Below are 13,430 nucleotides of genomic sequence, written 5' to 3' on the forward strand. Positions count from 1 at the left end.
TGGCACTGTGGAAGACCTTGTGTGTCACACTTACAAAGTGTGTTTGTACTAGTTGTGGTCCCAGCTTACAAAGGAGCTTTGCAGCTCTGAGAATGGAGGACAGAGGGGGCAGCAAGTCCTTGGGCCTTTGGGAAATGGATATATCAGTGTCTTGACCCAGTGGATACTTTCTAAACTCCTCTAGCCACTATAGGGGTGACCTCAGGAACTACCAGCTGTGCACAGGTGGCAGAAGTCTTTGATGACTGGTTTCCTCTTCCCTAGAGTCATTTAGCAGCAGGAGCGGGTGCAGGGTGGAAGGAGCAGCTGTTTATTCTCATGACACTTCCCACTGCTGAAGACAGCTCTTTGATTGATTCACCACCAACTGCCCCCTTGCCCCTTGCCCCCAGAAGATCTAGCTTGGTCTCCAGGGACAGAACCAGTTTGGAGTTAGATAGGTTGTGCAACCTCCTCTGGATCAAATACTGGATCCTCAGGAGAGAAAAAAAAAAAAAAAAAAAAAAAACTTTCCTCAGTTCTGTCTGCTGGTGAGGATGATAGGGGGTGACAATAAAGGTACCACAGCCACCATCTCCTCCATCCCACCTTTTCCCAACTTATTTACTTGATCCTGACTATAACTATATGAGGTAGAGTCTTCTATTAGCCCCATTTTAAAGATGGGGAACATAACGGTCTAAGAGGATAAGGCTCTTGCACAAGGTCACATAGAGGCAGAGCCAGAATTTGAACCCAGTTTTAGGATGAAAAGAGCCATTAGGATTGAAAACAGATTTCTGACAAGAAGCCTTACATTCCCCATGTGAGCACACTTTACCAACAGATACACGCGTGTACACACACACACAGCATCCCAAGCGACTGTTTGTTTCTCTTTTCCAGCAAAGAGCAATTTAATCTCCTTTTAGGAAACAAAATCTGACCCATTTAGTCAGGGAGAGGAGACAGGCTGAGAAGAGAAAAGCAAGTGAAAGTAAAAACCAAACTTGCTAAACACAGGAAGTGGAGGAGGCAGGCTGGAAGCTCTGATCAGACAGATAGGACGTGGTAGGTCTCAGACACTGCTCCCTCATTTATGAGATGCCCTAAAGCAAGAATTCAAGAGAGAATAATCTAAAACATGTCCTCTCTAAATCCCCACCCCACCCCCATCCTGAACTGGAGGGTAGATCTTGCCTGATCACTGGGAAGACAGAGGAGAGAAATTATTGCCTTTCCCTTCTAGCCTTCCATAAATTCCAGTCATTAGTCAAGGCTGAGAACCTAACACAGAAAGAGGGAAAACTGGAAGAACCTCTAAGATGAGGGCTGTACAACCCAGCCAGCAGGTCAAAGGATTGGAGGACCACCCTGAACAGCACGGGAACAACTGGAATACAACAGCTGGTTGGGCCGAGGCTTCTCAGCCCTAGGCTCGGCAGTGGCCCAGGCCTACTGTTTATTTGCATTGCAAAAGCAAGTCACCCTCAAGCTGGATCTTCCAAAGATGATAACATCAGCTCCCATTTAACTATGAAAAAGGAAAAGTCAAAATAAGCAGATGACTCTCGGCCTTGCTTTACTGCCACAGGTTGAATTTCAGTGCTGATTGACACTGACAAATTCCAGGTACGTGAGGAAATGGCAGAGTCCTGAGATGTTCTGCTTGGTTGTTCTCTGTCCTATAAATCGCCCAGGGACATTGTTTTTAAAAGGGAGAAATCACCTTGACATTCTGATGATTGTAAATTTGGGAATCACTATCAGATACCAGTGGCTTTTACACAATATTTACATACGAAGAAATGTTTAAATGAAAAATGTATTATATATTCTTTAACATTAACACTTGGCTGAAAAATATTCCACTATGTTTGCTGGTACAGGGCTGCAATTGAAATTCCAATTGCTTTTAGAAAATGCTCAACACTTTTGAAGCTATTTCCTACCAATGAGTTTATCGCACAATATATAGAACCCAACTGGCCACTTTAAATGACTATAGAAGGCAATTGTATATCAAACTCCTCCATAATGGATTTTTTAAATTGTTAAAGAAACTCATCAATCCTCAGTAATCATTTTAAAGTAAAAATGATTCACTCATAACTAGAAGCGAGTACAGCCCCTGCTCACACTCCAAAAGCAGTGACCATGAATAACTCCAATTCACCCCCAATTCTGGAAGTGCTAATTACCTCCAGGGATGCTACACAAGCAGCTAAAAAGCCAGATGATCACAAGCAATTAGCCAATCAATTTGACTTGAAATCGCCCCCAACACAATTGGCAGAAAGCCATACATGAAATCGAAATGGGCAGCCACCTATTTGAGAGAAACGTTTTCACCACCTACACTACATTAATAACCTGCCATGGTGTCCCAAATTACCACCATTCTAATCACACATTGGGACTTAGGCCCTGCTCAAAAAGTGAATAGGAAAAAGAAACTCATTGTCAAAAACACGTTAGCCCATTAGGACCTATTACCACACTAAGTAGCTCTCACCTAGGAAAACTGAGGGCAGTGTTCTGAGTAAATGGGAAGGAGGAGAGAGTCAGTCCAGTTCTGGGAAAGGTGACAAAGAAAAAAGTATTCGTGGAAACAGAGGTTTAGAAGAGGTGGGTAAGGTGACTGAAAACAAAGCCCATCTAGTTTCCATATTCCTTAAAGAGGAAAAGAATGTGGCTGTCATCATTTGAGCCCAGCAGGCAGAGGTTGCAATGAGCCAGGATTGCACCACTGCACTCCAGCCTGGGTGACAGAGTGAGACCCTGTCTCAAAGAGAAAGAAGGTGGCTGTCACAAATAATAATCCCACCAGTCTAACATCAATCCCAAACAGGATTTCAGAACATGTCATCAAGCAGAAGATGTGTGAGCATTTCAAGAAGGAAGAGACATTCAAAAGAAACTGGCACAGTTTTATAAGAACAAGTCATGCCAGAGTAACCTCATTTCCTTTTATGATGGGGGTACTGGGCTGAAAACCAGAGAAATCCAGTGGATATACTGATTCTGGATTTCAAGAGGGCCTTGGACAAAGTGAACAGTAATGTCCAAGAGAGACTGCTCTGGACTGCAAAGGATACCACTGGTTGGTTCCCTCATTAATTTAATGGCAGTACTAAAGGTACTAGTTAATAGATTAATGTCAATTGAAAAGGAAGTCTCTAATCAGGATCCTAAGGTATCTTCTCTGCTCAGTATTTTTAATCAATGACTGGTGTGATGGCATAAATGATGCACTGATCATATTTACAAATTACTAAAGCTGGAAGAACCGTTAACTAATTTTGAAACCCTAAAATCTGGGCTCAAATTTAGTAAGATGTCATATCAATACAGGACCAAATCCCCAAAGGTGAGATGAAGGCCAGTGACAAAAGTTTGGAGAATTTTGCTTGATTATAAATACAACACTTGCTGACTCAACCATGAGTGACTGTTAAATTGGCTGCCTCAATAAAAGTAACACTATATAGATAATAGGAGGTAATTGCTACCCTGTGCATCACACTGGGCAATTCTGAATACCACAATTTAGAAGGATAATAACCAAGTAGAAACCTACTTGAGTAGAAGCCACATGAGAGCAACTGATATGGTAAAAGAGTTACATGGAGATGGATTGTGCGCCAACAAACGTAAGAACTAGCAACTAAAGCTAACCAAAAATTAAATGGCTGCCTCTTAGGGGAGGGAGTTCTTGCTCAGAAGAGGTTTTTATTCCAAAACCAAATGACCACTCACCCAAAATATGTTGTACAGAAGAGTCACACAGAGGTAGGAGGGTTGCATTTGATGGTGTTTCTAAAGCTCCCTGACAACTCTGATATGCTATGATTCTATGGAACCACCTTCCTAATTTACAAAACTGAAAAATGACACACAACTAAAGCCAAGCCTCTGGGTAGTAAATTAACTCATGAAAAGAAATGTTCTGAACCCAGTAGATAGAATAAGGAAGTGACAGACAATCCTAGTCCTTTCTTCCTCCAAACTCCGTAGCTGTGGGGGTCTTATTTGCATGGATGGCTTGGGAGTTTAAATAAACTTCACTGGGTGGCTGAGATGTTTGTAATGAGGACATGGGTGAAGGGAGTCAAATGGTGATGTGTAAACAACTTATTTCCCTGACTTCTGTGAAAACAGAATCTGATGTTTTTCTATAGAGTGATTTATATGGATAGAGACAAAAACAAAACAACGAACTAAACCACACTCCAAATGTGGATTATTTGTGAAATATAATTGAAACAGAATCTAAAGCAAAGCATTTCCTCTATGAGCCCTTATTTGAGATATAAAAATAACATGGATATCATGTCCATAACAGACTAACCTAAATGTTTGAGGAATTTAGCTGAATAGACTACCATGTGCATGTCTGAAACTACCCAGCAGTGCCTGACACACAGTAAGTGTTCACTAAATAGTTGGCTGACAGTAACAGAAAAATTAAAGTGTTTGAGGCATCTAACCAAAAATACACCCCCCCGCAACCCACTGCCGTGGCAAATTCAAGCCTGCAATACGACAGCAGGATTCAGGTCTTTTGTTCGAGGTAGCTTAACTAGACTGGGCCTGGAGCTTGGTGTTCCTTGGCCTCTGGAACGATGAAAGGGAGAACACAATTTCCTAGGCAGACTGCTCAGGGTCACTCCTCTGGAACCACCAATTACACTCACTTCCCTAGTGAACTATGGAAAGGACTGGCTCTTTCTGCACATTGGGAGGCAGCAGAGAGTATAATTCTGGCCCGTTGTCCCTGGAAACCCTAAGGGGTTCAGCTCTAGTACATGAAACATAGGAATTAAATATTCCCTTTGGCACTGTAAGAGAAAAGAAAAAATAAAGAACATATCTAAATGTTTGCCAGTAGGGAAGCAGATAGATGGGAATATTATGCAGCAGATTTTTTTTTAAGTACAAAGTATTTAAGTACTTGCTTCAAAAGATGCCAGAGATATATAAAGTGAAAAGGTATGTTACCAAACAGTATATATGGCATGACCTCATTTATGTAGGGAAAAAAACTGTGTGAGTAGTGAGTGTGTGCATACATATACACAAATACATGGGGAAAAGTTCAGAAGGATACACACATCAAACTCTTTACAGTGTATCCAGCTGACAATATCAATAAGATAGAGTGAGGAATAAAGGGGGGACTTTCACTTTTTTTTTCTAGACAGTCTCCCTCTGTCACCCAGGCTGGAGTGCCTTGGTGCAATCATGGCTCACTGCAGCCTCACCCTCCCTGGGCTCACATAATCCTCCTGCTTCAGCCTCCCAAGTAGCTGGGACTACAGGTGTGCACCACCAAACATGGCTAATTTTTGTATTTTTTGTAGAGACAGGGTCTCGCCATGTTGCCCAGGCTGGTCTCGAACTTCTGACCTCAAGCGATTCATCTGCCACAGCCTCCCAAAGTGCTGGGATTACAGGTGTGAGCCACCATGCCTGGTTACTTTTACTTTTTACTCTCTATATTTCTTTTATAAAATAAATTTTACTGTGTATATTTAAGGTATACAATATGATGTAATGAATATATATATGTGTGTATATATATGTGTGTGTGTGTGTGCATGTATATATATATATATTTACTATAGTGGAACAAATGAACATCTCCATCATCTCACGTACACATTCCCCACTTTCCTTGTGGCAAGAACAGCTATAATCTACTCATTTAGTAAAAATCCTGCATATAATATACTATTATCAACTATAGTCCTCACATATTCATGTATTATATATTAGTTGGACTTGTTTAACCTAAATATCTGCTATTTTGTATCCTCTGACCTGTATCTCCCCATTTCCTTTCCCCTGCCCCAATCTTGGTAACCACTGTTTTATTCTATATCTCTGTATATCTCTGTATATTTGACCTTTTTCCCCTTTAATGTCCTCCAGGTCCATCCATGTTGTGGCAAAAGGAAGGATCTCCTCCTTTTCTTAAAGGCTTAATAATGTTTCATGAAACATTTTCTATTCATGTTTCTATTCATGAAACATTTTCTTTACCAATTCATCCATTAATGGACAACCAGGTTGTTTCCATATCTTGGCTATTATGCAGCAATGAACATTGGGAGTGCAGTTATCTCTTAGACAGACTGATTTCATTTTGAGGGGTACGTACCTGCTAAAAGTTGCTGGGATTGCTAGGTCATATGGGTCATATGGTAGTTTTAATTTTAATTTCCTTAGGAACCTCCATACTGTTTTCCATAATGGTTGCACCAATCTACATTTCCATCAACAGTGTGCAAGGGTTCCCTTTTCCCTACACCCTTGTCAACACTTGTTATCTCTTGTCTTTTTGATAATAGCTATCTTAACAGGTATGAGGTGATATCTCATGGTGGTTTTGATTTGCATTTCCCTGATGATTAGTGATTTTGAGCATTTTTTCATGTACCTGTTGGCTATTTTTATGTCATCTTTGGAGAAATGTCTATTCAAGTCCTTTGCCCATTTTAAACCAAGTTATATGTTTTCTTGCTATTGAGTTGTATGAGTTCTTTATAAATCTTGGATATTAACCCCTTATCAGATATAAGGTTTGCAAATATTTGCAACCATTTTCCCAATCTGTAGGTTGCCTTTTCATTTTGCTGATTGTTTCCTTTGCTGTGCAGAAGCTTTTTAGTTTGATGTAGTCCCATTTACTTATTTTTGCTTTTGTAGCCTGAGCTTCTGGTGTGATATCCATAAAATCATTGCCAAGGTCAATGCCAAGGAGCTTTTCCTCTGTGTTTTCTTCTAAAAGGTTTGTGGTTTCAGGTCTTACTTTTAGGTCTTCATCCATTTTAAGTTGATTTTTATGTACAGTATAAGATAAGGGTCCAATTTAATTCTTTTGCATGTGGAAATCCTGTTCTCTCAGCACCATTTATTGAAAAGACTATTCTTTCTCCATTGTGTCTTTTTTGGTGCCCTTGTGGAAAATTAGTTGACCATATATGTTTGGGTTCATTTCTGGGTTTTCGATTCTGTTCCACTGGGTTTCCATATAGTTCTGTATTGTTTCTTTTTTTTCATTAAGCATGTCTAAACACTGTATGCATTTCTCCATCTTAGAAAATTACCTTTGTAATTTGAAAAAATATCAAAAATGGAAAAAGAAGAAACCCCTACCCTTTCACCCAGCCTTCTGGGAATCCACAGAGGGACTTGGTGAAGGAGTCCAGCCAGGCCTGCTTAGCTTCCCTGCTTTCCTTGCTCCATCTAAGACATTCCTACTCTTTCTTTTTGGTGGCAGGTGGTCACAGGTTGCAAGGAGACTAGTTCTTAGGGTAGTACACTGCCCTAAATGGAGAGAAAATTTCTTAATAAGCAATTCTCTCGGAAGTTCAAAACTATGGGAGAAGCAACAACCTTTTCAAAGCCTTCTCATAAGAAACAGCAGCAGTGCCCACTGGTAAAATTATACAATCTATGTGCCAAATACTTCTGATGGAGAAAATATGGCATTCGAGGCAAACAGAAACTTAGTAAAATAAAAGTGCTGATTCACATAAGCGTAAAGACAATAAAAACCTTGACACACATGTTCTTTTCTATCAAATCCATTCAGATACCATGCACACATGAAAGTTGTTTAGGAAAACAAAATTGGGCAACACTGAATAACTACATTCAATCAACAAAATACTCCTATAAACCACTTCTGAACTCCTCTTTGGTTAGTCACCAAATAATTTCCACACTTTACAAAGAGCATTCCATGAAAAAAAGGTTCATGTACAAACATGCCTCATGGACCACAGTTTTCCCCATCAGAATTAGAATGTGAACCAACTCAGAAAAATTAGAGAATTAGATTTAGAGCTAGAAGGCCAGTTTTCAAACTGTGACTTGCCAACACAAGATTTTATGCTGGTGGTTCTCAATGGAAGATGAATTTGAGCACCCCCCCAACTGCCCCAGCCCCAGAGACTGTTTGCCTCGAATGCCACACTGTCTGGTGACATTTTTGGTTGTCACAACTGGAGGGAGATACTCCTGGCATCTTGTGGGTCAAGGCCAGGGATGCTGCTAAACATTCTACAATGCACAGGACAACCTCCATGACAAAGAATTACCTTGTCCCAAATGTTCAAATGTTCATAATGCCAATACTGGAAAACCCCGCTTTAGACAAATCACTTCTCATCTTCTATCCTTGGTTTTCCTACTTGGAAAATAGGGACTATGTGTCTCATGGAAGCAGAAATGTTTTAAAATATTTAGTTTTATGTAAGTGTGGAATGATCTGATCTTACCATTATTTTTTAGTACTTCAAGTCTATAAGAAATGCCTGAGAACTGATCATTTTCAGCTTCAAACTTTAATGTAGAGTTTTACAAATACAATTTTCTCTTTCTTTTTTGAGATGGAGTCTCGCTGTGTCACCAGGCTGGAGTGCAGTGGTGCGATCTTGGCTTACTGCAACCTCCACCTCCTGGGTTCAAGCGATTCTCCTGCCTCAGCCTCCCAAGTAGCTGGGACTATAGGTGCATGCCACCACGCCTGGCTAATTTTTGTGTATTTTTAGTAGAGACGGGGTTTCACTATGTTGGCCAGGATGGTCTTGATTTCCTGACCTCATGATCCACCTGCCTCAGCCTCCCAAAGTGCTGGCATTACAGGCATGAGCCACCGTGCCCGACCACAAATTATTTTTTAAAGTAATTTAGAAATGAACCATAGACATCTTCCTGGTGAAAGCAGTACTTGAGGCAACAGATAGTATCAAGCAGAGACTGAGAGACCAGGCACTCAAATAAGAGTGTCTGGGGTTCAAATCATGGCAAGTTACTGAACATCTGTAAAACATGGTACTAACAGTACCTACTATATAGGGTTGTTGTGAGGATTCGTTGTGTTAATGCATATAATGAGCTTCTAATGATACTCAGTACATAGTACATACTCATTAAATATTTGCTATTGTTATTTTTAATGAAGCACACAAGAGATATACAAGGTATTATGAGACACAAAGGAGGGTAACCTAATCCAGTGAATGGGGTAGTCAGGGAAGGTGTCCTGGAGAACGTTGTACTTCAGTTACGTCTTAAAACCTGACAGATGTTAAAGGAAGGGTATAAAACTTGAGGCAGGGAGGCTGGTTAGTAAGCAATTAAATCCTCAGGATAGAGCTGAGGGCTGAAACCAGGGCAGTGATAACCAACAGGACTTGGTGACCACTGGCTATGGGAGTAGAAGGACCCAGGAAGGAGCGGGCAGAAGATAGGACATGAACAAGTTGCTCACCCTCTCTGAGCTTCCATTTCCCTCATACATCAAATGAAGACAATGTTACCTATTTAACAGGATTACCGCAGGGATTAAATAAATGTATTAAAACCCTCTAGCATAGTGGCACATAGTAGACAATATATGGAAACTCTCACTATTATTCCTAATTATTATTAACAACAATTACAATAGCCCTGGAAGGACTAAGGACTAAGGACTAAGCCCTAAACGACAGCTAGCCCACAAGGCTCAGCATCAGGAGAAGACATGCCTGGTGTCACACTATTGGCTTCATAGCAGAGCCGGGAATATAAACTCTATTTTCCACCTCCTACTCTGTGGTATGTTTTTTTGTTTTGTTTTGTTTTCCTCCCACCGTACTGTTCTAAATGGTTGGAAGAGGCTCCCCTCCAAAAGATCAAGGTTAGCTTACCCATATTGTCAGCAGTCTTCTCCCAGTGTCAGCAATGAATAGGATTCTAAAACACACTGGAGGACTGCTTCCTTCTGCTCAATGTAAAAATTGCCCATATTCCTTAATCTGATCATTGTACCCCACTCTCTTTATTAAAACAGAAAGCTCAGTGTACATAACTGAGTGAATAAACTTGCTATTTCTACAGATGCTGGGATTTTAACTGTATCACTTCCCAAGAGAACTAAATGGTAGACAGTAGCCTGATTATAATCAGAACAAACACAGCTGGATTTCTAAATGGTGCAACTCCCTTAATGCCTCCACTGGGCTATACCTTTGCTATTGTTGTTGGGTTTCTTTAAAAGATGTTTATTATACTCAGTTGACAAACACAAGGGTAAAGCTTCTAATTCTGCAGGCCCCAAACCAGCCCCTCTTAAAAGCAACATAGGTGAGGTCAAAATAACTATGCTTGAGAAAGAACATGGGAGGCAACATGTAAAATAACAGTTCTTCCCTTAAGCCAAGTAGAAATCTGAATGGTAGCAGAATATGCCAGCAATCAGTACCCAGATGGATATTATTAAATCTAAGAATCCTGAGTTTACTGCTGTTAAAATAACTGAGACTGCTTATTTGAGTCCATTAAATAATAATAATTTGAATCTATTTGTTCAGACTGGGATTTTTCATAAAACCAAATTAGAGTGGAATGGAGTTTTAGAGATTAGCTAGCCCTGTGGTCCTTAACTGTTTGGGAGGCATAGACCCCTTTATGAATCTGAATGAAACTATGTGCTTTCTCTCCAGGAAAAAAGTCACATATACAAAAAAATTTTACATAAAATTTCAGGGGCTTCAAAGAACCACTGTAACCTATTAATGGACCCAAGTTAAGAACCAATGTGCTGGACAAAGAAAATTAATTTGCCTGATTTCCTGTTGGAAAACAGCCTTATATTTTAAAATGTGAATTATGCATAATAACCCTAATTAATAAGAGCCCCTTATACAAGTGTGCATATAGCACTATTTGGTTTAATATGCAATTTTACATATACATCTTCATATTCTTATAACTAATATAAGAATATGGACTAGACATGTAATAACTCCATTTTATAGGTTAGAAATCCAAGGTTTTGGGAAATTAAAGCTCAACAAACATTTAGAAAATCTACTATATATATCTACCTACCAACACTGAGTAAGGGGGCGGAGATACAGAGATGAACTCAAAACAGACCCTTGAGTTGCTTTCAGTCCTGTGAAGGGGACAGACATTCTCCAACCCATCCAAATCACATCATTTCTAGGTTACTAGAAACCTAGAGATGCCAACATAGAGCAAGGGAACATGGTGTGGGGCAGGTGGGATGGGGACTAGGCAGGGTGGCAAGGAGACCTAGCCTCACCTGCGGGTTTAGAAGAGGATCCCCAAGGTGTTCAGATAGCTTGTTGCAGGACCCAGAGCCTGAAAATGACCAACTAGGAACCGGAATCTAAGTATTCTAAGATTTCTCTATGGGCTGAGCTTCCCAAAGGCCTTTGCTATAGTTTGGATATTTGTCCCGGACCAAATCTCATGTTGAACTGTAATCCTCAATGCTGGAGGTGGGGCCTGGTGGGAGGTGTTTGGATCTTGAGGGCAGATCCCTCGTGGCTTTGTGCTGTCTTCACAATAGCGAGTTCTCTGGAGATCTGATAACTTAAAAGTGTGTGGCCCCTCTCCCGCTCACTCTCTCTCTCCTGCTCCTGCTTTCGCCACGTGATGTTGCAAGCTCCTGCTTCACCTTCCACCATGAGTAAAAGCTTCCTGAGGCCTCCCCAGAAACTGATGTCAGTACTATGCTTCCTGTACAGTCTGCAGAACTGTGAGCCAATTAAACCTCTTCTTTTTTTTTTTTTTAGATGGAGTCTCACTCTGTTGCCCAGGCTGTAGTGCACTGATGAGATCTCAGCTCACTGCAACCTCCACCTCCCGGGTTCAAGAAGTTCTCCTGCCTCAGCCTTCTGAGTAGCTGGGATTACAGCTATGTGCCGCCATGCCCAGCTAAATTTTTGTATTTTTTTCTTTTTAGCAGAGATGGGGTTTTACCACCTTGACCAGGCTGGTCTTGAACTCCTGATACACCCACCTTGGCCTCCCAAAGTGCTGAGATTACAGGCGTGAGCCACTGCACCCAGCATAAACCTATTTTCTTTATAAATTTTATTTTTATTTATTATTATTATTATTATTGTTTTTTCAGATGGAGTTTCACTCTTGTTGCCAAGGCTGGAGTGCAGTGGTGCAATCTTGGCTCACTGCAACCTCTGCCTCCTGGGTTCAAGCGATTCTCCTGCCTCAGCTTCCCAAGTAGCTGGGATTACAGGCATGCACCACCACACCTGGTTAATGTTGCATTTTTAGTAGAGATGGGGTTTCATCATGTTGGTCAGGCTGGTCTCGAACTCCTGGCCTCAGGTGATCTACCCGCCTCAGCCTCCCAAAGTGCTGGGATTACAGGTGTGAGCCACCAAGCCCAGCCAAACTTTATATATATATATATATATATATATATATATATATATATATATATATATATATATATATATACACACACACACACACACACACACACACACACACACACATACATTTTTTGAGACAGGATTTCACTTTGTTGCCCAGGCTAGAGTGCAGTGGGGCGATCACAGCTCACTGCAGTCTTGACCTCCCAGGCTCAGGAGATCCTCCTACCTCAGCCTCTCCAGTAGCTGGGACTATAGGCGTGTGCCACCACACCCAGCTAATTTTTTTTTTTAATAGAGACGGGGTTTCACCACATTTCCCAGGCTGGTTTTCGAACTCCTGGGTTCAAGTGATCCTCCTCCTCAGCCTCCCAAAGTGCTGGGATTACAGGCATGGGCCATCATGCCTGGCCTTCTTTATAAACTATCCAGTCTCAGGTATTTCTTTATAGTAATGCAAGAATGACCTAATACAGCCTTGCAACTAGACAGGGCTGAAAAATCACTCCTGGAGACACAGCTTCAATCACATCAGGAATATAGAAAATGTCTAGCTCTTCCATTTTTAATAAAAGTCACTCTCAGAACATGCTCAGTACATACAAATTTGCTTTAGCACATGAAAGTTAATTAGCCATGACTCAACTTAAACATGAGATAATTCAGTAGGTAAATCTGAAACACTTCCTTCCTACTAGTGATCATGTTACTATACTCACATGTTCCCCCTCCACACTTCTCAATTTTCTAATCTTGCTTCCTTTGTGTTTTGCTTTGGAGCTAGGTATTTATCTCTTTTCTTTCCTGCTATGCTGGTAATCAGGGCCTCTGAATGGCTCGGCAGAATAAAGAAAACAAAAGTGATTCTTAGAGGGGGCATACAACTTTCTTGTAAGTACAAAGGCACATTTCTACTACAGTTTCACCATCTGTATTAAAGATGTCTGGGAAAGGAATAATAAGTGTGTGGTGGGGGTTGGAAACAGCTACTTGGACTGACACAGAAAGAATTGTGCAGGACAGCTATATTTTAAATGTCTTTCTCTTCTGTCTTCTTCTCTCTCTGACCTCCCACTGCCAACCGCCCACTCCCCCATCCATTCTACCCCCCAAAAGGCCCTGAGCATTTTGGAAGCAAGATGAATTATTTCCCTTTTCAGAGTCTCTAGAGCTATTTTTTAAAGCATTGTATTTAATGATTTGCAGTGCTCACATTATATTTGAAAATCATTCGGTTTTCAGTTCAATATG

General features: G+C 40.8%; 1 protein-coding gene across 1 annotated transcript in view; it reads right to left on the bottom strand.

The window, feature by feature from the left end:
- GPC3 (glypican 3) overlaps positions 1-13,430 on the bottom strand; it is a 454,243-nt gene that overhangs the window by 391,216 nt on the left and 49,597 nt on the right. The window lies entirely within an intron of this gene.

Source organism: Macaca fascicularis, chromosome X (assembly GCF_037993035.2).
Source record: "Macaca fascicularis isolate 582-1 chromosome X, T2T-MFA8v1.1".
In the NCBI taxonomy this organism is placed as follows: Eukaryota; Metazoa; Chordata; class Mammalia; order Primates; family Cercopithecidae; genus Macaca; species Macaca fascicularis.